At 40.4% G+C, this 27,797-nt stretch overlaps 1 pseudogene; it reads right to left on the bottom strand.

Moving 5' to 3' along the window:
- Positions 1-39: 39 nt before the first annotated feature.
- On the bottom strand, positions 40-27,797 carry LOC125693685 (kinesin-like protein KIF20B; annotated as a pseudogene).

Raw genomic sequence — 27,797 nt, 5'->3', positions numbered from 1 at the left:
TAAGTCGTGACTAAGTGGAACAAACATGCTTCTTCAAGGTTATTTAGCGTTTTTTGGATGTAGTCGTCACTTGATGATTACAAGGTCGCTTTCCTTCTTGCTCTGTTCCACAGAAACCTGAAGAAAATATTTCAAAAGTTACTCATCTTTTTACACAAGACTGACAATGACCCATGCAAACATATTTCTTCCCCTAAATGGATTTCAGAATGGCATTTGCTTATTATCTTTTAATCAGAATTCTACAGGATACAGAAATCTATAGGATACAGAGATTGTTTTGATGCAGCTTAATCAGAAGGAACAAATAAGACAAATGTACAAAATGCTGTTTATTTTAAAAAATAACCACACCCAAAGAAAACCTGAAGGCAGCATTCACATTAAAATCACAGAATCACAGAATCACAGAATCACCCGGGTTGGAAGGGACCCCAAGGATCATGTAGTTCCAACCCCCCTGCCTAGCAGGGCCACCAAACATACACATTCAGATCAGGTAGCCCAGGACCCCGTCCAACCTGGCCTTAAACACGTCCAAGGACGGGGCATCCACAACCTCCCTGGGCAGCCCGTTCCAGGGCCTAACCACTCTCCTAGTAAAGAACTTCCCCCTAACATCCAACCTAAATCTTCCCTCCTTCAACTTAAAACCATTTCCCCTAGTCCTGCTGTTGTCAGGCCTTTTGAAGAGTTTACTCCCCTCTTGGGTGTAGGTTCCCTTCAGGTATTGATAGGCTGCAATTAGGTCACCCCGCAGCCTTCTCTTCTCCAGGCTGAACAAGCCCAACTCCCTCAGCCTGTCCTCATAGGGGAGGTGCTCCAGCCCCCTGATCATCTTAGTCGCCCTCCTCTGGACCCTTTCCAAAATCTCAATGTCTTTCTTGTACTGAGGGCTCCACACCTGGACACAGTACTCCAGATGGGGCCTCACAAGAGCCGAACAGAGAGGGACAATCACCTCCCTGTCCCTGCTGACCACCCCTCTCCTGATGGAGCCCAGGATCCCATTTGCCTTTCGAGCTGCCAGAGCGCACTGCTGGCTCATGTTCAGTCTCTCGTCCATCAGGACCCCCAGGTCCTTCTCTGCCGAGCTGCTCTCAAGGACCACTCCTCCCAGCCTGTACAGGTGCCTGGGGTTCCTCCAGCCCAAATGCAAAACCTTGCACTTTGCCGTGTTGAACCTCATTAGGTTCACCCGAGCCCAGCCCTCCAGCCTGTCGAGGTCCCTCTGAATGGCATCCCTTCCTTCCACCGTATCAACTGCACCACTCAGCTTGGTGTCGTCAGCAAACTTGCTGAGGGTGCACTCAATTCCCTCATCGATGTCATTAATAAAGATGTTAAAGAGCACGAAAATGCTTATTTTCAAATGAGCATTCTAATGCACGTTTTGTGAAACATGGGGTGTTCAGAAAACATTTCTAGCCTAAATCCCTGTAGCTATGACTTGCCCAGCAATTCACTTCTCTGTTCAGTTCCATGCTCTCAGAAGTACAGTGAGAGAAAAAATTGCCTCATTTCCTTCATGCTCTAACAAAAACCATTTTGGTTTCTGCCCCCCCCATCCATCAAATCAACAGAAAATTCAGTGGGATGTTACAGTGTGGGCAAATGAACACTATATTGAACAGAAAAAGGACTCTAACATAATTAAAGGATGCGGCTCCAACAGAGCAAGAACTCTCAGCACCATAGCTGCTGGCAGAGTCACAAAATTGCTTTCTGAAATGGTGCATCAAGTCCTGGCACTTCAGATCCTTGACAAGGTGGCTTAGGCAGGACAACGCAGTTTCAGCATACCTAAAGAGCTGTTTAAGTTGTGCTTTAGAAAAGCAGAGCTGTAGTAGAAAAATCCCAACCCAACACACTGTGTCTATGATTCCAAATTGGAAGACGTCTCCATGATTGCTACATTCCCTACATAGGCTGCTGTAAGCCAGCAGCCAAATACAGAGATCTTCAAAGAGAAAATAAAATAAAACTGCAGGAGGAAAACCAACAAGAATGACTAGGTCAAACAAAGAAATAGCTCAGCACTTTCAACCTCCTCCTGCACATAGGTGAAATCTTCAAGTTTGTTGGACTCCTGAGTAGTTTATGTTGAGACAAGACTACAGAAATGCATTACATTGGACAGAACAGTAATGTATAATCGCTCACCCAAGAAGCAGGTAAGTCTAGAGGGCAGGAAATGTCAGTTGAATACAGCTTCCTTTTGGATCTTTTTGGCTTCAACTCCTCCTTTCCAAGACTTTCTGGTTCAGGAGATTTTGGGGAGCTTACTGCTGCCATCAGCTTCTTGGCTAGAAGGAATTTGTTTTGATTCATAAACTAGCCAACTTAGGGATTTTGTGAGTCTTTATATCAACAAATGCCAAAAGCTTCATTATAAACTTGGTTTATAAGTGATACATCAAGTTTAAATTAAAATATTCAGAAATTGCAATGGTCCATCAAGGGTATGAAGAACAAACATGACTCAGAAGTCGCTGGAAGTGAGGAACTTTGGCAGGAGCTAAACAACAGGCCTCACTTTTGTGCTGACAGAAGCACAAGGTGGAGTCAGCTTCCTCTGCATACTTGCAGATTTTCATTCAAGTAGTGGTAAATCTCGGAAGAGATGAATAAATGCATTTATTTCATAAGTTGAAGAGCAACTTACCATGGCAGACAAGTTCTCTAAGAATATATACGTTCATAGCCTACAGCAGAAACAAGCCATTCTGCAGTGCCTACAGAAGGTGGAATAAATCTTACTTATTCTACACCAACCTTTAGAGTGAATAATAGAAGGAGTACTTTGAAGAAAATCTCCAACTTTTTGTAGAGTTCCATCACTCCTGCTAGTCAATCTTCTACCGGAAGTACATACTCGCTTTCTAAGGAAGTACTCTTTTCTGGATTTCTGTTTAACAGACACGTGAACAAGAAATAAGAGCAGTGTTTAAGCTTTATTTTAGGTCAGTGTTATCTTAAGCCGACATTTTGAGCTTTGCTACTGACACCTGTGTTTATTATGCTAATGATATTACAACTGCAAGTAACGTAGACAGTTTTATACCCTTTAGGGAGTTGTCAAAGTCTCAGCAATTCCAAGGCATAAGTTTCTTAACATTTGTTAAAGAAGCAGTAGTTTCTTTAATAGTAAATCCCAAGCTGTGGAGATGTTTCTTACATAAGCAGTTCTAATTATAAAAAAATAAACAAACATACAAAACAGAAGACAACAGATTGGGAAAAACCTACTCTTCACACTCTAACCATGCCAAGGATACTCCTAAGACATTAAAACCTCTCTTTTTAATCATTCCCATGCATACAAATCACATGAATCTCAGCTTAATACAAGGGCTTCACTTACAAAAGCCCATGATAATACGCTCAGACTTCTCCTCCCAGCTATTCAGTCTGCGATATGCTTTCCACCAAATCATTCCACACTACAGCCCAGCCATTATACACTCTTGGGACAGACCAACTTGCTCTATGGTAAGCTTATGGGATTTAATAGGAGGAGGTCATAAGAGTTTAAGATTCCCATTCAGCTACACAAATAAGGATAAGACACTGCTGCATAAGAATGTTTACTCCCTTCAAATGGCCACACTATGACAGAAAGTCCCAAATTAGCTTCCAAACTAGAACAAAAACCAACCATTTTCTCGTCACTTGTAGAGGGTGAATTACAAGCCATGGCAGACTTTGCATTTTTCGAGTTCTCACTTATCACAAAATCCTGGGAAAATAAGACAAGTTTTAGCCACAAATCGTTTAGAAAGATTCACTTTTCATTAGGTAGATCACAAAAGCAAACACTTTCAATGCTATTGCATTCAGTAATAGGGAGGTATTTGCAAGTAGTAACAATTCCAATGTGAATCAAATACTAAATAAACATTCAAGTGCACAAACGGGTTGGTAGCATTATTAAGATATCAGTATTAGACATCCTGTGATGCGATGCCATCCCCATACGGAGCGGACTTTTTTCTCCCCAAGACTCATAAGAAGCAAAACTGCATGTTGACAAGTCAGAGGAAACACTCAGATATTTCACACAAAATAGAAAGCAAATGTATAAGAAGTCTAAAAAGCTGACTGATGTCTACGGATTTTCAAAGAAAATTCACAAGGGAGTTGAGATAAATTCTTTCCCTTCTCTTAAATCATTATCACCCAGCTTGGCTACTAGTTTAGTTTCATTAAAGCTTGGACTCTCCACACCAAGGTTCATCAATTAAATGCTTCAACCACTTTCCTGAGGTAGAAGTAGCATTTTTTAAAGCTTAAACGAGGAACGGTAGAAAGGCATCAGATATTTCGTTTTCTGTTTGGTGTAGGTCATACCTCATCCATGTCATCACTTTTTCTCTTCTTTCTTGTCCTAGGCATTTTCACCCTTGCAGGTAACATGCTGTCGCACCGCTTTATCTCCATCTTATCAGGTTGCAGAGGTGACAGTTGGATTTCCACCTCTGGTTTTGAGAAACAACCAGTTTTTCCATTTTCTGTGGATGCTTCAGAAGAGTGGAGGTCAGTTTCCAAATGCTCCTGATAGCACAGAGAAATTTTAAGTGCAAGTGTTAGGGAAGCCATGAGGTTAAAAAACTATCATGCATCTGGAAAAGGATATGCAAACACGCAGTATCCCAGCTGTTAGCTTACAGAACACTTCTAACCGAAGAAGAAGTCTATTTCAGTTACAGCAGAGTTTAGCCCTTCTTTCCCAGAACCTGTTACAATTAAAATTATTGTTTCCAATCTAAGGTAACAGAAAAAGTTTTCCATGTTACATTGAGCCTGATGCTTCACAGGTCATTTTTCTCAAGGGCACAGACAACCATTCTCTTTCTACAATTAACTGACATGATTTTCTTCATCTCAACTCTGCTGCTGCAGAACTGGGCAGGAACAGAAGCTTTTGACTCAAGTGCCTTATTATCGTCCAGCTTAGTTTTAGGCAGTTTGCCCTTCCTCTTCTACACTAGAGTTGCAGAGATCCACCCAACCCTGTTTTTCTCGGCAGGAACAACAGAGTCAGAGCTGTGATCACCTGGACTCCTCCTTCTCTATGGCAGGAATTCAGCTAGTAGCTAGCGTATCAAAAGCAAGTTCAGATGTTGAACAGAGCATGGAAGACGGGCTGCTGGGGACATCAGGAAATGGCAGATGGCTGCTACTACTGCCATAAATGCATAGAACTGCTACTTTACGAAAGCTAGCACAGTTAGAAATCCTGCAGGGGAAGAAAACAAGTTCAATTTGCTGTGCCCATTTCAGTGGCTCTGTAAATTGCTTTCCAGGTGACTCATTTAATCATGAGCCACGTCATAAGCATCAATGAGAGGAAAGTTTTCAACAGCAAATAAGAGGAATTCATCACACAATGGTTTCAACAGCTTTTATTCCTACCAAAGGCTATGAAAACAGATGATCTGATCACCTTGAAAGGGATAAACAAAGCTTGAGAATTGTGTAGAGAACTCGAGACCTTTTCCTACTCATTCCTTATCAAGATCAGTACAACTACAACATTTTCAGATTTGAAGTTGCATACTAACCTCAGATTCATTTAATGAAGTGACACTGCTAGGACGTCGAGTTGATGAATAATTCCCTTTAGCTTCACGTCTTCCTGGAATACTTTCTTCATCTCTGTTTTCAGTTTTGCTTTCTTTTTTCACAGCCTGTAAACATTTAAAATCAGTAAAGATCAAGCTGTGCAGCACACCTCCAAAATATTTTGAGTTTTCTAAAGTTCCAGTATAGAATCTCAAGCTCAGACACCACATGAACAAGTAAGTTGAAACACAGCACAAGTCTGTGAAGGCAGTAACATCCATTCATCGTGTAATCTTCAGATTCACCCTACTGGGTCTCTCCAACAGCCTCATTCAGTACTCTACCTCCAAAAGAGACCAGGTCAGATGTTATAAAGCCTGGGGACAATTGTGGTTAATGCGTTGTTTTAATTCCTTTATAAAGTCATCTTTGTCAGCCAGTTCTTTTCTTACCTCTTCTATCACAGTTTCATTATCCTAATAAACACCGTAAAAATTGCTCAGTTGCAGGATTGGCAAAAGGAGCTAACACACACAAGCAGCACTGCAGTTACTTAGTAGCAACCGTTTCAGAATTGCAGGCTAAGGCAGTAAGCTAATCAAGAACAATAACATTTCATGGTTTTGTATGGTCACTGCTACAAGTGCAGTAGTCACCTAATTGCCTGGGAAGATGTAATACAATATATATTGAATTCTTTTCTTTTCTTCTCCTCTTGTGCTTCAGCCTCTCTTAAGATACAAGAATAAAAAGAGTTTTTATTTGTTCACGAAGACCTCTGTACTGTGAGAATTGTCAGCAGTTGTAGGGGAAGTTTTGTTATGAGCACAGCTCCCATCCCACAGAAGGAGATATCCAAACATCCTCAAAAAAGCACAACTCAATTAGTCTTCTGTTTAGCTTCTGAAGTTCCATGCTATTGCTTAGATTGGCTGTCCTGATTTAAAGCTGGACAGTGAAATAAAAAAGGCAACTTCCAGAGATCATTCCCCCTCTGCCTTTGATGCTTCCCTGCATCTCTCTTCACATCTCCTTCCGTCTTTCCATGCCATTGTAGATACTAGCTCAGAGAAAACAAAGAAAGTAAGAAACCTGAGACAGAACTACTATAATACCAAGTATTGAGCCCAGCTTGGGACCAAGAAACGCTGTGAATTATGGGAAAAAGTTACAGACGTCCAGACTAACCTTAGGATCAAAAGCATCAAACTGACGTCCGTTTATTTGAACTACTAAAAATTTTGAAACTCTAGCACTAACAGAAATCCTGTTTCTGAAGAACGGAAGTAAAATCTGGTGCTTTTTTTGGTTAGCTGCACTGCACACGATGTCAACACGACAGTGTTCAAGAACAGAACTACACCCAAAATACAAAGAGCAGGCATAGCGTTTTGCAGATTTATGGGTAGCCAATCAGGCGGGAACAAAAGAGAGCTGACCTTGCTTGAATCCTTTAAGGCCGATCGTTTCAGTTCTGCTATTTCTCTCTCTCTTTGCACGGCATTAGCAGCCAACGTTTTGAGCTGTACTTCCAAAGCTTCTACTAACTGATCTCTCTCTTCACGCCACTTTTGAAGATCGCAGTCCTTTTCCTCCAGCTGGGCAACAAGTCTTGCCTAAACAAAGAAAAGATTATCGATGAACAGCACTAGCACACACTGAAGGGTTCTTACAGTTTGGTAGGTAGCACTGTTTTACAGTCTTAGTAAATGTATGATCTCTTCAAGATCCACGGGAGCTCTAGAACTACTGCACTACAAACTACAGAAGCAAAACCATGCTTCTATTAGACAATCTCTGTTACTGTCCTTGTGAAAAATTATCATTGGTATTATTTAAGAAGCTCCACTTTGGTTTGCTCATTTAGTGATTACTAACAGTACCGGTCTCCTCACATCCTCTGTGCTGCTTGCAGGTCCAGAAAGTCAGGACTAACTACTTCCGGATGCAAAAAAGGTTTTGTGCACCATACAGATTTACATGTTTGAGAAGTTACATGACAACAGCTCAGTGAACAGCTCAAGCAACCACTTTGTTATCAGTCACTTCTTGGAAAGTGATAAGGGAGCAAAAAAAAGGAAGCAGATTGACCCAGCAGTTTTATTCAGTATCTGGAGAGAAGTTTGTGGGGTTCCTTTGGAAACTCCATTGCCTTTTTCTTCCTTATAAAGGCTTAGAGGCCTTCTGTGTTCCAGAAAAGAAAACAAACAAATCCTATTGTTCAAAATGTTTTCTTAGACTCATTAAGCAGTAATTTATTTGTCAACTGTAATTTTCTTATTTAAGTCCCACGTACGTTACATTTCATTACGTAGTTAGGAAAGCTTTGTCTTTTTGTGACCCTCCTATTCCTCCCTTTTCCAAATCAAGCAGTTCTCATACGGGCTTCATAAGAAAGCAAGGGGACTTGGACAAGCTACTCTTACGTGCCCATACTGTTAGTACTTGGCGTGAAGTTGTCTCCAAACTACAGACTCTGGATGACTCTGCCAAGACCTCGTCACTTACAATTTCTGCTTGTTGCTTTCCGTGCCGTTGTCGGTCCTCAGCAAACTTCTTCATTTCTCTGTTGCGAAGTTTCTCAGCTTCTTTTACCTGATTCAGGAGTCCTTCTTTTTCCTCCAGCCACTTCTTTCTATCAGTTTGATACTTGGCCTCACTTGTCTATTTCAAAGGAATCAGAAATGAAATACTAAGTGATTAAGGAATAAAAGTCTTAAAAGCCAGGACGTCATTAAATAGACTTGTTTCTTCAAGAAAATTAAAATTAGACCCTCAGCACAACAAAAAAAGGCTTCCTGGCGATAAAGCTAGGTGCTGATTTGGATAGCTTATACAAATTGCCCAAGCAACTAATAGAAAAACGCTTTGACAAAAAGTTATAATCTGCTTTGAGTTAATATTCCTAGATGTACCTCGTCCTTATTGCACACTGCACTGCAGGTTGTACAGGAAGTTTTCTTCATCAGTGTAACAGTTTACTTTATCACGTTATAAGTAGTCTCCTAAGTTGAAGTTACAACTTTAAAGTGAAGTTACCTTCAGCTCTTTTTGCAGCTTTATTAATTCTGTATGGTTTTCATTCACGTTTGCCTCTTCCCTTTCCCTGTCCTTTTGCTGCTGGTCACTATTGCTCTGGTTCTGCAGTTCTCTGCATCTACGCTTCCACGTCTCCAGTTCTACTCAATACACAGTAAGAGGTTAGACACCTTATGGTTTCAAATGTGTATTTGAAACACCACATTAATGACTTTTTACTAAAGCCACTTAGGTTTTGCCTGCTGTAGAACAGAGAAATAACAGAAGCTTTTAACAAGTAGAAATTTGTTGTTTACTATGGAACATTAATGCCCAAGCCAAATGAAAATGGAAGTGGCTATCACAATACATCTAAAGCACTTACGCATCACTGCTCCCTTTCCACTGAAAGATTACCTGAAGCTAATCTTTCATTCTCTTCTAACTGAGCTTCAAGCGCTTGATCTTGTTCAAGCTGAGTCTCTTCTTGTTCTTCTAATGTCATCTTCATAGCTTCAATTATTTTTTCTTTTGCACACAGATCTGGAGGTTTGAAAATTTACAGATGAACTCCCTATTAGTTCCCGTTATCCTTTCCCGAGGAGTTTTCAAGTCAAGGTTCCCCCATGACCAAAAGCTCTCTTGAAAGAAATAGAGCATCTCTATTGAAATATTCACATACAGATACATACAGAGTTCTTAAGTGACTCTCACCAACTTGTTTTAGGTGAGAATTCTAATGCTAGGGACAATCAGAATATGGAGTTTATTACATGAGAAAATGACTGTAGTTCAACTGCTCTAAGTTCATCCTACAGCCTACAGAATCTGTTATTGCAGAACTTGACATTTCAGAGGTTGAGATTACCTCAAAAGGACAACTAAAACAGCACATGAGCAGCAGACTTTTTAAAAAGCACTGCAAATCTGCACTTTCTTGGAGACTTCTCCCAAATCTGCTGCTTTACTTTCAAGTTTACTTGATAATAGTCATACAATAACATTTAAAGCAGTGCGTAACTATTAAACATCTAGTTTGGAGTTTCTCAAATCATGTTTTAAAATATAAAAGTGTAAGACTCGCCAAAGTCATTAGCGATGTGACAACATTGACATGGATACTACACAGAGATAGAGAGAGAGAGAGAGAGAGAGTGAGAGAGAGAGAGAGAGAGGAAAAATAATGGCTGACCTTCACGTATTTTCTCATATTGTCTGGTGACTTCTTCCAACTCCTTGTTATTCAACAGCTCCTATATTTCACATTGAGAGAAAAGCATACACAGTAGAAACAAGCAAATTTTTAAGACAGCCTAGAATTAGTCATTTTTTCATAAAGTACAAATAAGCATTCAAGCTGATAAGAATGGTTTGAGATGAGACATTTCAATTAACATACAGAGATGTCACTCATCAGAATCAGGTTATATGCAGCTATTAAACATGTATTTACTATGTAGCTTATTGTATTTAAAGCAATCTGCCAGCACTCTGCAGTGACAAATTATTTGAACACCTTTCATGGTCTATCACTAATTTCAGTTGGCTACTTTCATTTTACCCCAATTTCTGTAAGCTTTTTCCTGTGCTTGGAATACTCGCATCATTCGTTTAAAAAAAAAAAAAAAATTATGAGCAAGGAAATTTTAATGAAAGTCATGTACCTGTCTAAGTTGCTGGATAGTAAGCCTTTTGACATCCAGCTCTTCACTGAACTGTTGTTTAATCTTTTCAAGTTCATCAATTCTGTTCCTCAGAGATTTCTCCATAGAATGCAATAAGGACACCTGTAACATAAGTAAAGCACACAGTTATTTTAAGACTTCTGTAAACCAAGTTACCTAAAACCATTTTTATGCCTCAATTTTCCACCCTAAACACTTCCAACTAACAATAACATTTCCAACTCAGTGCCTGCAAAATCACTTGTAAAATATCTACCTGCTTAATAACTAGATTATAATCATTAATATCATTAAGATGAAAATAAAGAAAAAAATATATATATCCCTCATATCAAAGAGCCTCTGGAAATCAGTCTATTTCTCGTCAGGTAAATACCATTTTTCTTCCCAGTTATCAGCACTTTCCACAAGAGTCAGGTTTGAGGTTTTGGAGTTGCCACAAATACCAGAGGCAAGGCTACTGTTACTACAGAGATCGCCACAAGTCCCCCTCCAGAAGCCGATTAGCCATTCTTTTCACAAACATTATTCAAGACTACCAACAAAGTTTACTTTCCTCTGTTTGTTATCTTTATGAAACCATGTCTTGACTTCTGGTCTCCTCTACAGCTTCAATGGCAACATTCACTAAGTGTTGCTGCTTGCCCCACCAGCGTGACACATTTTTAAGCTTTGTAGGTAAGGTTTGAGCAAACAAGTTCTAACAACAGAAAGCCAAGCACAATCTTCTAGAAGAAACTTGACTACAAACCTCGCTTTGTACTTGCAGAATTTGTTTCTTGGCATCAGGAAGTTTGTCTTTTAAGTCTGCATACTCTTCTTCTTTCCTCTGCAAATCTTTTTTCAAATTCCGCACAAGGACAGAGCTCTCAGCAACAGCCTTTTTAAGCCTTATGTTAAAAATAAAGAAACAAAGAACATTACTGTACGCATCTCACGGAAACAGCATTTGTGGCTTAATCCAGGCCCTGCCTGCTGGTATCCACTTGTAAATAGAATCTTAGATCTATCTAGACCAGTGACAAGATTTAAACAATTACTTTCAAATTTCAGCTTGCCTCTCATAATCAGATTCTGAAGCTACAAATACTTCAGATTCTGTTCTGAGGGATGTACAACAAAACCACCAGAAATCCCCAAGTTATTCTTTGCTTCCTTGCACGCTCCTGGTTTCCCTTTGAACTCAAGTAGCATACCAAAGCATCCTAAAGTAGTAGCTTGGCTACTGATAAACATGCAAAAGCATTAAGTCAAAGGGATGTTCACAAGAACGAGTTTTAACTCTAGCTCGTTCTCAAAGGGCTGTAAATTATCTCAGGAGTTACTTACGATTCTATAGTTTGCATTTTCTCCTTTTCGCTCTTTTCCTTTTCCCAAAGAGAGTGTTTCATCCGCTCCAAGCTGTTTTTCAGCTGCACAACTTCTTCCATCAGATTTGCTTTTTCATTATTTAGCTCTTCAACACTGATGTCTTCATTAGCAGACTTCTCCTGCAGAGCTGCCATAACTGCTTCTAGATTTACAATAATGGATTCCTTTTCCTTAAGTAACTCTTCGAGTTTTGTCACGCTGCCTTCCTTTGCTCTGAAAGCTTCCAGGAGACATTCAAGCTCTCTTATTTTTACCTCACAGTTGGCAACTTCCTCCTCAAAATGTGCAATTACTCTGTGATCTTCCGCAGCCTTTTTTTCAAAGTCCCAGGTTTTCTTTTCTATTTGCTCTTGTAACTGATTCATAGGATCTTCTTTCTGACTACCTGGATTTGTAACCTCGCTTAGCTTCATTTCAAGTCGATTATTACAATTCTCAGCATCTTTCAGTCCCTTCCTTAGGCTTTCAACATCTTGAAGCAGTGCTTCGATCCGCTGACTTTTTTGTGAGGAAACATCAATAATACTTTTGCATGCTTCCCAAATCCTTTCAAGACCGTGGTAAAAGGAGCGGTCCTGTGCAAGATCTGACATAGAAGAAGCCTGTGACTGAAGGCATGCAGAACTAATTTGAGATCTCTCTGGTTCATCTTCCTCAGAGCCTGAGGAATCTTCTACATTGACTAAGTCAGTATCGATAGCGTAGGACTCTAAGTGACGTCTGTATAAGTCACCTAATTTGGTCTGCACTGCTTTTACTTGTGACACTTTATCAATTATGTTTTGTTTGGCAGCTTCTATGATGTTATTTAGTTGAACATTTTTTCCTTCCAGCCCCATATTTACAGATCTCTGTTCATCCAGCTCAGAAGCAATTTCCCGATACTCAGCTTGACACTGCCGAAGTTGTTCACAGAGGTCAGCAGCTGTTTCTTCAGAAAAAGAGAGCTTAGTACACAGGCTTGTGACCTGCTTACTGAGATCTTCTTTTTTATTTTCTTCTCTCCTGCAATGCTCTTCAAGCACAGCTAAGTGACGTTCTGAGGTTTCAGATCTTTCCCTCAGTGCTAGTACTTCCATATGGTATGCAGAGCACTTCTGCTTCATGTATTCCATTCTCTTTTGCTCTAGACTGCTCTTTTTCTTTCTCTCCTTCACAACAACTGGAAAAAAAACACCACACAAAGAAAAGGAATGCAGCTCACGTTGATGAAAATCAATATTCGGTAGTAGTTCACAATACCAAGTATCAACTACTAGATGAAAAACTGTCTTAACATGAAAGCCATACCCTCACATCTCGTGGTATTTGAAAGTACCAATGGAGTTAAAGCCCTCTGAACTCGTAATCACGTGCCTCAGACTTCTAGACATAGTTTGCAGCAAAAAGCTTTCAGTCCGCAAGAACGCTTTTACCGTGGCACTACTCCAACCTTCCACTGCACACTAGTAGAACATGTGGTTAGTTTTAAGAAACATGGGAATGAAATAGATAATTCAGCTATATTGCTTCCACCTTCCCTGCTTCAGCAATCCCTATAACACAGATATATCTAAGAGGTATTAGACAGTTCTCTGAGAAGTTTCATTTAAGCTCATGGTGCTCTTACTTTACAAAGATAAAATCCAGGAAAAGTTGATCACTTCAGTGTGGGTATCTGCTGCCTCCTTTTTTTCAGTTGGTCTCTAAACAACTTATGAGGATTCCTACTTCTGTCCACACCTACTATTTTGCATAGAAAGCTTGCTCAGAGAAAGGTACACATTTGCAGACTCAAGTTTCCATAAACATTGCATTAGCTTGGGGCTGGTTTTTCCTGAACTAGTGAGCACTAACTAAAATTACATGCATTTTCTTCCTATCAGAAGTGACTCCTGCTGTACTTCTTCCTTGCTTTAGAATCCAGCTACGTCCATTAAGTAATATGCATACTTTGCTTCAGCCTTTAAAAAATAAGTCAAGACTTAAATGACTAGGGATTGTGACAGCACAATATATTCCACAGAAATTTTGTAGAGTCCTGTTATTACTACAACCACAGAAAAGCACTGTGAAAAAACTTTGTAGCATCCACACACAGCCAGCATTACACACAGATACACGTGGATTGCCTGGAAACGGCCTCTTAACCGATCCAACAAGTTCCATAGACGGCCCCCAAGTGATTCAGTCGTTCTGAAGCAACAGCAGTGGCATCTTCGATCCCAAACCAGGTTTTGGGTTTTAATTGCTCCTAGCACCTCTAGCAAAGGTGAGTAAAATCCTCCATTGGAAGACTTGGAAGTAATCTAAATGTTTTGTGCTGAAATGTACAAGCAAACACTAAAGCAAGAGAAGTAAGACTGCAAGAAGGTATGTGATGTTTAGTCTAGAAGCTCCTTATGCACCAAGTAAGGAAAAAGCATGATCCCAAAACATGGGAAACAGGACCTAAAGCTCAGTGAATGGTGTAAATACCCTGAACTTCAATCCAAGATAACCTATCGTCTCTAATGAAATTTTGCTCACGCTACTAGGATAACTAAATTCTATAAGAGAATCAGCACAACACACCTGTGCTCATTGTTACATTGTGTATATTTAATATAGTGAAAGAAAATATATTAAACAGTAATTGGACACTTATAATACAAATTAAAAAAAACCAACATTCAACATGATTGAATAGTCAGTATTTCTTCACAGAAAACTCAAGGCTGACCTTGTGAGTATCAGTTATCCATTTTAATTCCTAGCTGGAAGAGTACTACCATTAACTTTTTAAATGAGAGCTTCAGTCATATGATTATAACAAGCCTACTACAATTTGAAGTACGACAAAGTCCACATCAGCTGTATTTCTCTTCCTCTGTCTCTGGTAATACAAATATACGTGATACCATTCAGTGGTCACATTATTTGGCATGAATACTGGATCCTAAAGATGGCAGAGGGAAATCATCCAAGAGAAGCATTCTCATACAAACAAGGCATTGCTTTCCTCTCTTGCACATATTTCGCAAGGGAAAGGCAAGAAAGGAAGGGACTACAGCTAAGCTGTGGATGAGGAAAAAGCAGCAAAAAGGAAATAAATAGTGCAAAAAGCTTTTATTTTAAGCATTCAAAAATGAACAGCATAGGACCTTCTGCAAAAGGGATATTTACATTACAGTTACTTCTATTGACAGAATAACACGGGATTTTCTCCTCATACCATAAGGTTGCGCTTCACAACCTTTTGCTTCCATTCCAGAATAGGAATCAATTTGGTTTTTTGGAAGACCCCTGGTTCAGCGATGGAAGAAACTGTACCTTTCTTTGGAGGTGGCTCTTCCACAGGAGGCTTATCTTCAAAACAGCGCTTTCTGCCCACTTCCAACTCACTTTCCTCACGTCCCTTGAATCGGCTGCTTTCACTAGCTTTATTAGAGTTCTCATTTGCCAGCTTTGTTTTAAAAGTAGTTATAGTCTTTTCCTGTATTGATATAAGACCAGTTACATTGAAGCTGAACAAAAGGACCACTTAACGCACAGTAATCTTCTGTAGGCAAACATTTTCACAAAACTACACAGCTGCAACGTTTATCCCGTGACCCTAAAGATGTCAGTTACAAATCCCAGCAACAGCAAGAACAGGTACACCTTCAGATAAGGACGAGCACAATACTCGGCGCAGTATACAAGGGAGAGCAAGAGCCTAGCAGGTTACAAAGCAAAAGACTTGCACACAATCAAGAGGAGTTTACCAGAGTGACAGAATTAACTATAAATGCTTTCAGAGCTACTTCAGGCTACCACACATCAAGGTAGAAAATGAAGAAAAGCCACCAGAAGTGGTATGCACACACACTTCTAGCCAAGCTACTCTTCACATACTCAGTAGCTTGCAGTACATTAGTCAGGAGAGTTCTATTAACTGCATAGAATGTAGAGGTATCCTGGCCATCCACTCATACTTCAAACTCCGCTCAATATACTCCTACTGCTGCTCTTCCTTTGATGTAGGAGCGTGAGGTAGCAGTTGGTGGAACACACTGATATTTTTGTTGCTTGTGTTAACAACAACTATCTTCAGGTTAACCTGAATTGTTTACAGTTTCAAACAGTACCAGCTTCATACAGAAAATCACTTTTACAGAAGTGAATGCATTACAAGCATAGGGTTTGGGATGGGTTGTTTCGGTGTAAAGATAGTGAGATGGGCAAAACTCACATAGTCCTTCACTTTTTCTTCTAAATGAGATCTCAAGTCTTGTAGCTTTGTAATAATGGCATCTTTCTGCACCACGATGTCTGTTAGCTCTTGAATCCTTTCGTTTTGCACATTCATTCTCTTGGAAATAAAAACAAAAAAATAGTTCAGTCATCAGCTTCTAATGCAGTGTTAAGTAGCCGAATTGCACAATGCATTTTAAACGCAAGTTCAGTTTCGCTAAACTTGGTGAGAAAGCTACTCCTGGAGCCTACTGGAACAGCATTTTAAGCTACCACAACTTGGTTTTAAACAAATAATCCTGCACAGGATTTTCTTGATAAAGTTACCTCGGTTGCTTCTTTCAGTTGCTCAACAGACTCATCCAATTGAATCACCTTCATTTCAAAGTCTGTAACACACAGAAAAACTGGCATTAATAAGTAGCCAATAGGTAGTTCATTCAGTAATCCCAGATGTTCCCAGGCATTCTGATGCTGGAGTAGATTTGAAGAAATTAATGTGGCCTGCACTTATAGGAGTGTTTCAACAGTTGTATTTGTTGGAATGAAAAGGTTGCATCAGCAAGATGTAAAGAAGAGCAGGGATTACAATATAACTGCAAAATCTACACAGAGACTTTTAACCCCATACTTCTGAAAGCTTCAGCCTGCTAGCTGCAGCCTAAGCGGAAAACACATGAAATAACCAAGAACCGTGCAATTGTTCAACCTGAACACATGCACAGAACAAACAATCACTTCATGTTGCACACAGGCTTTGTATTATATACAGGCGATGGTTCCAAACGTAGAACATCTCCTCTACTTCCAGCTCAAATTGGTTATTTCTACTTCGGATTAGTGAACTATTTCTTTCTTCTACCCATGGCATCACACAACTCACCTTTGTTCTTCTGTCTCAGCTCTTCCTCAGTTTTCAGTAGTTTGGTGTTTTTCTCTGTCAGCTCTTCCTTGGTCTTCATGAGTTCAAAGCCAGTTTTTTCCAGCTGCTCCTCAAGCCGACCAATAGCTTCCTGTGCATGCTCCAGGGATGCAATGTAACCATGTGCTGCCACAGCTTGCTTTTTAATATCCATAACATCACGCTGCAGAGAATCAAGAATGCCCTCAAGATCAGCACAGGTGTCAGGCACAGCGCTATGTTCTCCACCCTGGAACACAATTTCTTGTCAGTTACAGTTGGTGGATAGCTACCTACGCAATAGCTGTTACTTCTACAGATAGTTTGGATAGCCACTGTGAAGTCAACCACCTAAACAGTTTTTAATTCCAGCTTCAAAGCCCACCTTGCAAGTTCACGTGCAACTTAACAGAGAGTTGTACTGGGGGGCGCGGGGAGTGGGAGATATGAATTGGCAATCTAGCAACAGCTATTATATTTTATAGTATTTGACGACCCACTATCACACTCCTTTCTTATATTACCACAGATACAACTCCTGCAAATTTAACCTATAAGCTAGGATTCCCTTTTTCCTTGAACACAGGGTAATTTTTCGTTTTCTGTTGCAGAAACACAAAGAAAAGCCGTCAAATTCCCAAAGCTTTCTGAAAGGCTCAGCAACCATTCGTACTAGATGAAGAATAGATGCATCTTGCTCACCATACAGCAACACAGCCTGCGTTTCCTCGTGACCAGCCTTTTAGCTCCCTAAGACGCGCCCATACCACTTAACTAGTAAAAAGGAAAATATTTAAGAAAAAGCAAGAACGAAAAAATACCAGGGGTTCAGCTTGTTCGCTGCGAGGCAGATTCTTTAGTTTCTCTTCGCCTGGGTTGTCAGCATAACCACTTACAAGTTCCTTGAAAATGTCAAGGCGCTTTTCAGAATTTTCTTCAAGCCGTTCTCGTTCCTGGGAAAGGCATTCTCTGTAGAACAAAAGACAGAACATACGTCAGCTAAAAGCCAACCCATCTCAACCGCTACGTTATTAGCGCAGTTTCTTGAAAACAAAGATGTTTCTCTATTTTGGCACCACAGAATAATACACAGAATATTATTGCTACACTGACATAGAAATGTATTTCCCCATTCCCCAAGACCTGATGGAGGTGAGGGAGAGCAGCAGCAGGTGACAACAGATGTAAATGTTTACTAGAAGACTTCTTCCTGAGCTCCTCGAGCCAGAAAAATTCTGTTTGCCACTAAGAGAGCAGTCAGTAAAGATACCCTCCTCTCCTCAGCCTCCAAATCAAAGCCTGTCCTACGCAGTATTTCTCCTACAATCCACCGTCCAGGTAGAAACTGATTTCTTACCAGAGACCAAGTAAGAGTAAAAGAGCAAGTCCAGCAGAATAATAGACTATTCTTCCATCGAATCCAACTCTCATCAACACGGGAATACACCCTCACCTTTCCTTTTCAACCAATAACTTTAAGAGCGTTTAAAGCTAACTTACTTGAACTCTGTTTCCTGCTGAGCAAAATATCGGGTAAATTCTTGGGCCACTTCATCACGAATTTTCAGTTCCAGCAGTAACTTGTCCTTCTTCTCAGCAATAAGTTGGTTCTTCAAGTCTTCCACAAGATTCAGCAGTGCCTAGGATAACAGCACTATTAAGTTTTTCATCAAGCAATGGTTTCGCTAGAACTGAGTTTTCTCCCTTCACTCTATTTGAAAATGACCTCCCACTTCTTTTATTAACTTATTCATAAACAGAAGCCTTCACATTTGGTCCTAGCTCAATAACTTACAGGCTTGCTCAGATAAGTCATTTGCCAAGAAATCTAAAGCAGATAACTTATATAGAATTCAGCTGTTACTTTGCAGATGCCCTTTTTTTGGGGGGGGGTGGGAGGGGGAAGGGGGTGGTGGGAGAGATAATGCTAATTAAATGCTACCAAAATATTCTCAAGCCTTCTGTTCCTGCCTCTTTGCCCAATCTAGAAGTTACTTTTAAAAGAAGCAAAGCAAGGTCCTAAAAGAGAATAAAACACCTGTATCCTTGCTATGTACTGACCACAAGAAAATAATAACACATCTGCATGCCTCATTGCTCTATTTCAATTTGGATACATTTCACACAGCTTCCCCACACAAGACACTAAGTCACAGTCATTCCAAATTCATCCACAGACAGGAGGGGAATTACCTCGTTGAAAGGACAGATAACAGCAGGACAAGGGCAAAGGGTTTTAAGTTGAGGGAGGGACGGTTTAAGTTGGATGTCAGGGGGAAGTTCTTTACAGAGGAAGTGGTGAAGTGCTGGAACAGGCTGCCCAGAGAGATTATGGGTGCCCCATCCCTAGAGGTGTTCAAGGCCAGATTGGATGGAGACCTGGGCAGCCTAGTCTGGTATTGAATGGGGAGGTTGGTGTCCCTGCATGCGGCAGGGGGGTTGGAGATCCATGATCCTTGAGGTCCCTTCCAACCCTGGCCATTCAGTAATTCGGAAATTCCACTTAGTTCTTAACATTGAATTTAGGGACAGAAAGGGTGCTCAGAACGAAGAGGAGGGAGATGGAAGAAAAGAAGGATGTTGTTACAAGCCTCAGGGATTCACTAATTCTTAAAGCAGTCTGGGCACTTACTGAATATTCTTCTTTCCCTACCAGGACTTTATTTTCTTCATATTTCAGCACTGTTTCTTCTCCTGACTTCTTATGTTCTTGCTCCATCTCATAGTCATCATCTTCCACTCCATCTTCTAGGGTCCGGTCCCACAGAAATCCAGTGCTTCTCCTTGGGACGGTCATTTTAGAGCAACAAGGCGTTGATGACCCACTGGCTGAGTTCTGGCCAAATGACTCATCACGAGGAGGAACAGATGCATCCGTTACTATAACCTGCCCAGGAAATAAAAGAACAAAGCCATCAGTATTCCTTCAACCTTGACTAGAACTTCCAAGAGGGACCTGCTGTCATTTCCTCTCCAGAGCTTACTACTCCCTTGGCCTATAGCCTTTGTTTGGTCACTACTTCAACTAGTTTTCAAGAAAGTAGAAAGGAGTTACTGCAGACTCCAATCCTCCCCTTAGTCTCAAGACTATCACTAGCCAAACAACGTGCAAGAACTGCCACTTCACGAAGCCACAGGTTTCTGCTTTTGCTTTCAGTTTCCAGTTGCTCCAATTCCACTCAATGCAACTGGACATCATCTTTTCAGGTCTTTGTCTTGCACAACCACATCACCCTCATAGGCTGCTCCTTCTACTTTCCCACTTAACCTCCTTAGATACGGCTACAATCCGAGGGCACACATCCACCAATCACGCTTCAGACAACAAACTGCCAACGCTTCAAACACTTCCATCAAGCCTGCAGCACTGATCGGACAGTTTAACTTCTTCAGCCTTATATCATGACTCTCATTCCTACCCATTCTGACTAACCTCCGCTTCTTCCCCACTGAAGCCTCTTACGGCCATAACACAGCCTTTCAAACTCTTTGCTGCTCCATTTATATTGTCAGGGCTTGACCTGAACAAGAGTCAAAATTACAACACGTATGGGCTAGCTGGATTTGCTTTCCTGGGTGGGATCATATTTTGGGAAGAGAGGAAAATTAAGTCAATAGTGGAGAATTTCCTCCCAATATAACAAGTTGCTTCTTGTTAGGCTGAATACCTTTTAGGAATAAGATTCTCAGAAGAGAAGGGCTTCCGCCCTCACACCCCAAAGAAGCACAACAACCCCAGGAGAGACTACAGCACACTCACTTTTTGTGCAAGAGCTGAGAACCTCAGCACATTGAATGTTTCATCATAGGCTGAAGCACACTGGCTGATGTTTACTAACATGTGTATCTTCCCTTTTCCACTGAAGAATCCCTGAAGAAAGTGCGTCAACTTACTCTCCCGAAACGGTATGTGCTGCTGCACCCTTTGGAGACAAAAACCACAGCAAAGCCCATTACCACAAGTTAACACCTTCAGTTCAGTGTACGAGCTATCCAAGTGGAAGACAGCATATTAATAGCGGCAGTAGTCCTTACATCAGTTTGGGTTGTGGGCGGTTTTTAATGCTATCGCTTTTTGCTAGTCTGCAGACAGGTTGTGTGGTTGTTCCAGCTACTACGCAGCCTTTATCTTCTTGGACATCGCACGAGAATATTTAAAACAAAAAGTACGTTCAACATTTGGCCTCTGTTAGGTCACATGGCCTCACATTACCTTCAATTCTCTCTCTCCTTTCTCTTTCCCTTACCATCTTTGCAAAAACGGCCTATCTACTTCTCAGAAAACAGTTTCTACTTGTAAGAAAACCTCACCTCCCTGGTGAGGTTGCCCACTGCACTCTTGACAGCTACTGAATTCTGCAAATAGTGCAAGAAAGCTTCAGATAGTTACACTGCTGTCACAACACACACACAACCCAGAAGCAGCTCTACTGCAGGAGTGCTAAACAAGAGTCGTGTTAAGAAAATGACTATCAAAGTCATCTATCAATATGATAAGTGATTAAGCTTCAGTACATTTCTTCTGAGTTGTTAAGATGTCAAGTGATCAGGACCAGAACATAAAACAGTTCTGAATACATCACAGCTCTTCAAGAAGCAGCTAACTTTAAAGGCACCCTTCTTACCTAGAAAGGAAGGACCGACGAGAGAGTAAACCTCTAGCTAGGCCTATTTTCATCTTCTTTAAAGCACAACAGAATTTGAGTAGGCTACCAGGCAGAGTGTTAGCAAACAAGAGAATTTCTTAAAGCACACAATGGCATTTCCCAAGCACAGAGCACACTTAATCTGTGTGGGAGAAAGACATCTTGAAATGAGAATCTACAGAGAAAGCTGCTCCTGAGCGGTTGCATCCAGCTGTGACTGTAAATAAATACTACATCCTTTTAAAATACAGAAAGTTCTGCCTGCACTCACTTAGAGCCCAACCGCAGGCAAAAGTAGCACGTAGGCTTCTCTTCTGCCTGCAGTATTGTAGAGAAAATAGTGAAGAGAAATTGTCTATCTTATCCCAGGATTTCTTTGAGAAGGCAAGGCCAGAAGAAACAATGTTAAGTTGCTTTAGTCCACGATAACATGTTCAAAGATTCAGAACTTAAAGGCTTATTAAAACAAATAAAAAATAAACAAAGCAGACAAGTTTATAGACCACTTTGTTAGATCAACAAGGCTTCACACAACTGCAGAAGTCTACGTATACTTTTCACTCAAGCCTTAGTTTTGTACTCTGCATTTTAGACAATAGCTTAAACGTTGCACGCAATACCTGAAATCCACACCTGGTTTCCAGTTTGTACAAGGACTTACTTTGACTGCTGACTGATCCTGAGTGCACTAATACACTTGCTTAGAGTCAGGAGAGACGTATTGATATTTCCACTCTCTTTCAGCCTATCACCTTCGTTGCGCGTCTTGGTATACCTTTCTGAACCAGCAAGATCACACAGGGAGAACCTGAAGGCAGATAAGGAAAATTAAGTTTTCTTGCCTCGGAACGTGCCCTGATTATTTTCATTTCTAACACAACCACTCCTCCCAACGGAAGAATTTCTTGAACCCTCCCATGCTTTTTAATGTTGCTTTCCTAGCAAAGCTGCACGCTACTTCCTGCCAAATGCTTCTTCAACAAAGCTTCCATTTTTCTGCCATGCGCTTCTTTCTGAGGACTTAACGTTAGTTCAGAAGTCAAGTGGAGCAGGATAGAGGAACACTGTGCTGAACAGAGGGCACAAGATGCAGAACAGCACTGCAACTGGATGGTTTAGTACCGTATGACGATAGGAAATGGGGAACCACCACTCATACACGAGGCTCCATCAGGGAACACTGAGTACGTAGCCTAGCATCAATACACCAACACTGAAAACAACTGACAATTTCACCCCAAAAGAAGAAGGGACCTTTGCTCTGAACTTACTCATTGACTCGTGTCACTCGTGGCATTTCAAGGTCTTCAATTTTTAGTAACTTGATGGTAAATATACTGTGGCTAAAAGGAGACATTTAAAAACCAGTAAGGAGAAATGAAGCAAGATCAATAGTCAGAAATACATATATATTTTTACAAATCTACAACATCTAGTCAAAACGCTGCTGGATCTACTTGAGATTCAATTAACTTCATAATTCTACTGGATGCAGTAAGCCTTTTAAAGAGACTTTTTTCTCAGCTTGTTTTGCTTTTCTTCCCTCTCCCATACCACAGGTACTTAGATGGAAGAAGGCTTAGTTATTCTGCTGAGAGTTTTTGATGAAACAATTGGCTTTTGTACACGCTTATCTGCTTGAAGGACTAATCCATCTTGCTTCAAGCACTAGAATCACATGCAGTTACAGGACATCTAATGGAACACTCGATATCAAGCCTTTTTAAAGTCTTCTGCCCTACAAAAGCCACAGGCAGTATTTTCATTTATCCCTCTTCCCCACACCATCTTATACCCAACCTCAGACAAAGTCTCCCACCTTCGGCTGGAGCAAGCATTCAGCTTTGTGCTTGCAAAACTCCGGTGTTTCTGTCCCAGTTTAAAAAGTCTAAAAGCTTCTTCACAATCAGAGACCTGAACCCACTGCAGACCTTTCAAAAGAAGGAAAAGTGACTTTGGCAGCTTCATTAGCAAAAGGAAAAGTGAACAAGAAATGAGGTATACAAACAAAGAATAATACATTTAGGCAACACAAGAAAATATTGTATTAAGTCTGCTTCAGACACACAATAAGCTGACAAGAGATAAGACTAAGATTCTTCCTCCCATGGAAAAGGACAAGATACAGTATGCCTCTGCATTCAAGCAGACATTTCTAGAGCTAAACTGAACACATTTAAGAGTTTTCTATCTCAGAAGAAACATTATTACAGAAATAGCACTTTTCCATGACAAGCTTGGCGATTTGCAAAGCACTCCAGTTACCTTTCACGTAAGAATATCCCTTGATGTCTGGAGCAAGGCGAAGTGTCTTCTTTTTCTTGTCATCCGACATAGGAGCCAGTAAATCATAAAAACATTCGTTGTAAATCTCAAGAAATGAAACCCAAACAGAGAACTTTGAGAAATTATCTAGAGATAATCTGCTAGATTGTTCTGATCCTTTTGAGAGATTTCCTACACCTGCAAAGTAGAAAATATTACATGTCAATCTAGAGACAGCAAAACTAATTGCATTTAAAAATAAGTAACGACTAAGATTACAGCAGCCTTGTTAATTAAAGAAAACTTTTCCCAGGCAAAAACCACGGACATCCCCCTCCTCCCATACACACACAGAGCATCTGGAAGTCATATGCTTGCCCTACACCTTCGCAAAGACACATCTACTTGAGAGCTTGCTTTTTCACTTCCAAAACCTAATCTAACGCGTCTAGTTGGGTTAGAAATATTCTGAGCTCTTCAAAGGCTTTTTAATGTAGTTCTTAAATGCCCTAAAAGCCTGACAGAATATCACTAGGAATCTTATCACAAGCCATACTCTTTCTCTTCGTTTTACTTACACCTCGTGCTTAACACCAGGTTAGGCTAGACGTCCAAGTAGTCTCCTAACCACTTCATCCCTTCTGTTTTCTGCCCAGATGTCCTGCCCATTATTCCAATCCATCACAAATAAAAGCCAAATAATCCTTTTATTACTAACATTAGCCAAGAGTCAGTTCTTGACCTTAGCAGTTAGAAAAGCTTCGGTATTGTTTAATACAAAACATACCCTTAGAATCAGCCGGTGCTTTGCCGTTAGGGCTATTGCGATGGTCTACCTGCAAAAGAAAAGAGAGACTTCTGGATTTATTACTGAAGTACAGTACCAACACACCACCTGTTGCCTGTTTGGTTTTCTTGTTTTTTTGTTTTGTTTTTTTCTTTTTTTAAAATACAGCTATATGGCCCTCCCAGAAAGCAATACAGCATAGTTTCAATATGCCAACACCAAAATCCTGGCTGTACATTACAATTGCTTCAGTGCACTCACACATTCCTGTGTTTTTACCTTACTACTCATTCCTGGCATTTCCTTTACTGTAACATACTACAGCTTGCCGATACAGGGGGAAAAAAGAAAAAATGGAGGAGAATCCCAAACTGGAAGGAGTTACTTAACAGAATGATTTTCAACAGCCTGGTTGTAGTCTGCGTATTACCCTCGATTTCATCAAACGAGGATTCCTGAAGTATTTTTCTTTTTGTCATTTTCATAATTCAGGACTTCCATATCTTATGGCTTATTGGGTCAACTCTTGGAAACTGAAGTTAAGGTAGAATACTTTATCATTTAGTGTAGGTAAGCAGCTCATTGCTTCTTAACACAGGCTGTCAAAGTCTTACACAACTGAAATTAACTCTAAACTTTGTAAATATACTATTTTCTTTGTCCAAACTGCTTAATAATATAAAATGGTTCCCAACATCCAGAACTTATGATGTTCACACACGCATAATCAGTTCCCAGGCTACAGATTCTGAGTGGCGTTTTTTTTTTCCTCTTAAAGCACAAAAGTAGAAAGAAATTCCCATCTACCAAAGTGAAGACGAGGAGTCTCACCTACCAGACACAGTATGCTTAAGAAGAAAAACTGGGAAATTTTCATCTACACAACGCACACAGATCTGGCTTTGGGTAGGCAGCAAAGCTTGCAGCTACTCAGTTTATCAGGTCAAGTGTTCTACCTACAAACATGGCTCTTGAAACCAGAGGAGGCACCTCCAGCACATGATCACATCTCATCCTACTCCATTAGAGAGTTAAGATCAGCATACAGCTGTTCACTGCATTTTCTTTCCACATCCTCACTAAACCTGGAACAGTTTTACACAGCTTTGGTTCATGCACATGTAGAAGACAGGTGTTGTTTCCCCCCGCCATACTTACACATCATTGCAGCCAGACTTAACACGTGCCTGGGCTCTCAAAGTTATTCAGAAAGAGTCTGACTGCCACCTGCCTTTGACGCACACTTAACTAACTCCTCAATAAGATCAATCTAACTCCACAACTGAAATACCCCACTATGGTGTGGCATGCCACTAAGAAGATGCTTCATTCTTTTTCGACAGGAACAGAAAGATGAATAAACAACTACGTGAGAACACACAAGCCTCTTTCATCACACAATGCACAGGATCACACTGAGCTCTCTCAAGACGCATGTACTCATCGTTTCTTTATGAAGTAGTCTCCTACCTCTTTTGTCAGACGAAGCAAGGAATTTTTAAGAGCAGCTTCTTCTCTCACTTGGTCTTTGGTCAGTTTTAGGTAATCTCGCCACCGAATAGGTTTCAGATCCATTTTTGTGTACAGCCTTCCTCCAATAGTTTTAAACAACATATCCATCGTCCTTGGCAAAATACCAACATCATCTTCTGTCCCTGTAAGCAAAAGAAAGGCCCCAGTAATTATCATGAGCAACGTACAAAGTGAACAAAGACGAAGATAACTGATTTGAATCTCAAGGCACGCACAAAGAATTTAGAGGCCAGTTACAGTCTGAAGCAGCGTTTGCAGTTTTACTAGTGAAACACAACCCATTCCTTAGACATTACAGGGCATCACTTGAAAACAGCCAGGATGTTCTGCATCAGCTTCGCCATAAGAGAAGGGGGAAAAGAAAACGCAGCAAAATCCCACATTTAACAAATATGCAAGCTTTCAACTGTTTTCCAGGCTTCCTCCCCTCTCTGAAATAATCTGAAGTAAATCCTGCTTTAAGAAACTAATTCAAGGGAAAAAAAAAATTTCTACTCTTACCTTGGAATGTGTAGGTTTTCCCAGCATTTGTAATGCCATACGTAAAAACAAGGCGATTACATCCTTCTAGGAAGTCTAGCACTGGCTGCTTCACTGTACCTTCAAAGAATTCTTCTTGAGTTGCTTCAGGTCCAAACACCTGAACGTTACCAAGAAGCTGGTTAATCTCTTTAGATTGTTTAAGCAATCCTTACATACTTGTAGGAGTCAGATACACGCTTATAATCATACAGAGAATTCTTAATATAAAACAAACAAGCTTCTCTTAAGTAACAGAAGACAAGCAACATCTTCCACACATAACTCAGAGGCATTTAAAGAAAATTCATTTACTCGTGAAAAGCTGAATTTCTGTATCGCCTGTCCTGCAGTTTTGTCAGTCGGTCGACTCCAGGAGCTCTTAGGGGGTTTCAGTATAACGCTTGTTGAGTCCTCAAGTGAAACACACCCCTATTAAAAGGAAGCACAAGTAACGCAGGCATCAAAAGTGTTTTAAAAGATCATCATGAGGGGAAAAGAAAACACGTATACATTAAGGGTTGTTTGTTTTCTTTTGTTTGGTAGTTTGCTTTTTTTGTTTGTTTGTTTTTAGTGTTAAGATTAAGTAAATGTCCTACCTGTGATCCATTTGCTCTTTCCAGTGCTGTGAAGGGCTTAATGCGCAGGCAAACTTGTATGTGTCCCCTAGGCTCCAAACTAGACCTCTGAAATGGAAAGAGCTGGAAGTTACAAATCTGACTAGATCCTCTCTTTGATGATTAGCACATTTACACAGCATTCTTGTCATCAGCCTGTTGTAACAGACTCATTTGATGACAAGGGAAGCACGAATATTTCACTCTGTTTTCACAAGTGCTTTGGCCCCTGCTAAACTTCCTTGTGAGAGCCTAGAGTTTCAAAACAAATAATACTGCAGTACACTCATGTACTGCATTCAGGCCAACTATAAGCACAAGTCTTCCATCACTCTGCTTCTCTGAAGTGACGTCAGCTTCACCCACTGAGACTGGGACACCTCACAAGGTATCAAAGCAACACACACACACATGTCTATGCACAGTCTAAAGGCACAGATGACTGTCATCTCTTCTTTAAGATTCTAATTCTTCTTACCAAGAAAAGAATGAAGTTTCTTTTACAAGATCCAATTAATTTTAACATTGAAGCTTTCTTACCTGGCTCATGTCTGAGCTGGAAGAAACTGAACTAAACTCATCAGAGAGATTTGTTTTTATGTCTTCCACATTTACCAGTCCTGTTCTTTCAGGAAGCTCTATGCCAGCTACATAGGATGGTCTCAAAATGTTATCTTCTTCTGAATTTGTTTCCAT

This window comes from Lagopus muta, chromosome 5, assembly GCF_023343835.1.
Source record: "Lagopus muta isolate bLagMut1 chromosome 5, bLagMut1 primary, whole genome shotgun sequence".
NCBI lineage: Eukaryota > Metazoa > Chordata > Aves > Galliformes > Phasianidae > Lagopus > Lagopus muta.
This window is presented reverse-complemented; position numbering and strand designations above follow the sequence as displayed.